At 32.2% G+C, this 3,935-nt stretch overlaps 1 non-coding gene across 1 annotated transcript; it reads right to left on the reverse strand.

The window, feature by feature from the left end:
• Positions 1-2,967: 2,967 nt before the first annotated feature.
• On the reverse strand, positions 2,968-3,073 carry LOC112063799 (U6 spliceosomal RNA). Its single transcript, XR_002891185.1, has one exon. It is a non-coding gene; the product is annotated as a U6 spliceosomal RNA (small nuclear RNA).
• Between the last annotated feature and the right edge of the window lie 862 nt (positions 3,074-3,935).

Genomic DNA, 3,935 nt, shown 5'->3' on the forward strand with positions numbered 1-3,935 from the left:
GTCGATATTAACCTCTTATCCAATACGTGGTTTGCAAACATTTTTTCCCATTGCATAATTTGCCTTTTCATTTTGTTGATTGTTTCTTTCTCTGTGCAAAAGATTTTTAGTTTGACCTAGTTCCACTTGTCGATTTTTTTCTTTTGTTGCTTGAGCTTTTGGTGTCATATCACAACCAAAAACTCATTGCCAAGACCAATGCCAAAGAGTTTCTTCTCTATGTTTTCTTCCAGGACTTTTATGGTATGAGGCCTTATGTTTAAGTCTTTAATTCATTTCAAGTTAATTTTTGTGAGTGATATAAGGGTCCAATTTCATTCTTCTGCCTGTGGTTATCCAGGTTTCCCAACACCGTTTACTGAAGAAAATATCCTTTCCTTTTTGTCAGGATTACTTTGACTATTCAGGGTCTATTGTGGTTCCATACAAATTTTAGAATTGTTTTTGCTATTGCTGTGAAAAATGTTACTGGATTTTTGATAGGTATTGCATTGAATCCATAGATGGCTTTGAATAGCATGGACACTTTAACAATATTAATTTTATCCATGAACATGAAATAGCTTTCCATTTGTGTCTTCTTCAATTTCTTTCATCAAAGTCTTGGAGTTTTCGTTGTACAGATCTTTCACTTCCTTGGTTAAACTTATTCCTAATTATTTTATTGTTTTTGATACTGTTGTGACTGGGATAGTTTTACTTCTTTTTCAGATATTTCATTGTTAGTGTATGGAAACACAACTGATTTCTGTATGTTGTTTTTTTTAATTTTTATTTTATATTGGAGCACAGTTGATTAACAATGTTGTGTTAGTTTCAGGTGTACAGCAAAGTGATTCAGTTATACATATACATGTATCTATGCTTTTTCAAATTCTTTGTTATTACAGAATATTGAGCATATATGTTGATTTTTATCCTGCAACTTTACTGAATTCATTAATTAGTTCCAGCAGTTTTTTTGGTTGAGTCTTTAGAATTTTCTACATAAGACCATATCATTTGCAAATAATGACAATTTTATTTCTTCCTTCCCCAATTGGATACCTTTTATTTCTATACCTTGCCTAATTACTCTAGCTAGGACTTCCAGTACTATTTTAAATCGGAGCGGTGAGAGTGGGCACCCTGATCTTGTACCTTATCTTAGAGGAAAAGCTTTCAGTCCTTCACCATTGAGTATGATTTTAGCTGTGGGTTGTCAGAATGGCCTTCATTTTGTGGAGGTATGTTCCTTCTACACCCAGTTTGTTGATGGTTTCTCTCATGAAAGGGTATTGTATTTTGTCAAGTGCATTTTCTGCGTCTATTGAGATGATCATATGATTTTTGTCTTTCATGCTATTAAATGTGGTGTACAACATTTATTGATTTGCATTATGTTGACCCATTCTTGCATCCTGGGGATAAATCCCATTTGGTTATGGTGTATGATCCTTTTAATGTGTTGTTGGATTCAGTTTGCTAATATTTTGTTGAGAATTCTTGGATTTATCAGGAATATTGTTCTATAGTTTTCTTTTCTTGTAGTGTCCTTATCTGGCTTTGGTATCAGGGTAATGCTGGCTTCATGAAATAAAGAAAGTTGAAAATGTCCCCTTCTCTTCAATTTTTTGGGAGAATTTGAGAATAATTGGTGTTAATTCTTCTTTAAATATTTGGTAGAATTCAGCAGTGAAGTCATCTGACTTTTCTATGTTTGAAGGTTTTTGATTACTGATTCAATCTCACTCATTATTGGTCTGTTAAGATTTTTAATTTCTTCCAGATTCAGTCTTTTTTTTTCTTTTCCATAATGTTTTATTACAGGATATTAAATATAGCTCCCTTTGCTATACAGTAGGACCTTGTTGTTTATCCATCCTAATATATAATAGTTTGCCTCTGCTAATCCCAAACTCCCAATCCATTCCTCCCCCACCCCCCTCCCCCTTGACAACCACAGGTCTGTTTTCTATGTCTGTGAGTCTGTTCCATATTCAGTTTTGGTAGGCTGTATGCTTCTAAGAATTTATCCATTTCTTCTAGCTTATCCAATTTGTTGGTCTATAATTGCTTATGGTAATCTCTTACAATACTATGTATTTCTGTAATATCATTTGTAATGTCTCCTCTTTTGTTTCTGATTTTATTTGAGTCTTTTCTCTTTTTTCTTAGTCTAGCTAAAAGTTTATCTTTTTGAAAAACCAGCTCTTAGTTTCATTGATCTTTTCTGTTGTTTTTCTGGTCTATGTTTCATTTATTTCTGCTCTGATCTTTGTTATTTCCTTCCTTCTGCTAACTTTGGTCTTAGTTCTTTTTCCTTGAATTCTTTGAGGTGTAAAGTCAGGTTGCTTATTTGAGATTTTTCTATTTTCTTAATATATGCATTTATTGCTGTAAACTTGCCTTTCAGAACTGCTTTTGCAGCATCCCAAATGTTTTGGTGTGCTGTGTTTCCATTTTCATTTGTTTTGAGATATTTTTTGATTTCCCTTTTATGTTTGTTCTTTGACCACTCATTGTTCAGGAGTATGTTGTTTAGTTTCCACATGCTTGTAAATTTTCCAACTTTCCTCTTATTGTTGATTTCAAGTTATACCATTGTGGTTGGAAAATATACTTGGTATGATTTCAGTCTTAAAATTTACTAAGATTTGATTTGTGGCCTATCATATGATCTATCCTGGAGAATGTTCTGTGTGCACTTGAGAAGAATGAGTGTTCTGCCGCTGATGGATGGAATGCTCTATAAATGTCTGTTAGATCCATTTAATGTAGGGTTCAAATCCAATATCTCCTTGTTGATTTTCTGTCTGGATGATCTATCCATTGCTGAAAGTGGGGTATTCAAGTCCCCTACTATTATTGTATTACTGTCTATTTCTCTTTCCAGATCTATTACTATTTGCTGAATATATTTAGGCGCTCTATGTTGGGTGTATATGTATTTACAATTATTATATCTTCTTGAAAATTTGACCCCTTAAAAATATGAAATACTTTGTGAATTTGCATGTCATCTTTGCTCAGGGCCATGATAATCTTCTCTGTATTGTTCAAATTTTAGTATATGTGATGCTGAAGCAACAACAACTCATGGTATTATGAACATTTAAAATTGTTGTTGTTTTAAGTTACTAAGGTTTTTTTAAATTTATTTTTTTTAATTGAAGTGTAGCTGATTTACAATATTGTGTTAGTTTCAGTTGTACAGCAAAGTGATTCAATTATATATATTTTTTCATATTATTTTCCATTATAGATTATTATAAGATATTGAATATAGTTCCCTGTGTTATATAGTAAATGCTTGTTGCTTATCAATTTTATGTATAGGAGTTAACAGATAATTCCAGACTCCTAATTATACCTCCCCCTACTCCCTTCTCCTTTTGGTAACATAGTTTATTTCCTATGTCTGTAAGTCTGTTTCTGTTTTGTATATAGATTCATCTGTGTTATTTTTTAGATTCCACATATAAGTGATATGACATAATATTTGTTTTTCTCTGTCTGACTTGCTTCACTTAGTGTGATATTCTCTAGGTTGCTGCAGATGGCAATATTTCAAACGTTTTTATGGCTGAGTAATATTCCATTTATATATATATAATATCCCATTATATATAATATAATATATATTATGTAATATAATGGGATATTTTATAGATAATTATATATACACACATACATACACATACACACACACACACCCCTTCTTCTTAAACGTGTCTGTCATTGCGCACTTGGGTTGTTTCTATGTCTTGGCTATTGTAAATAGTGCTGCTATGAACATTGGAGTGCATGTATCTTTTCAAATTAGAGTTTTCAAGTGGTTTTTATTATAGATAATTGGTAAATCCTTAATCTGATTGAAGAATCTAGAAAAAGATGTTGAGGGTGCATAGCCCAACTCCTTCCTCTCATTCTCCTTTTGGGAGGAAGCAGCCCAC

This window comes from Physeter macrocephalus, chromosome 7 (assembly GCF_002837175.3).
Source record: "Physeter macrocephalus isolate SW-GA chromosome 7, ASM283717v5, whole genome shotgun sequence".
Taxonomy (NCBI): Eukaryota; Metazoa; Chordata; class Mammalia; order Artiodactyla; family Physeteridae; genus Physeter; species Physeter macrocephalus.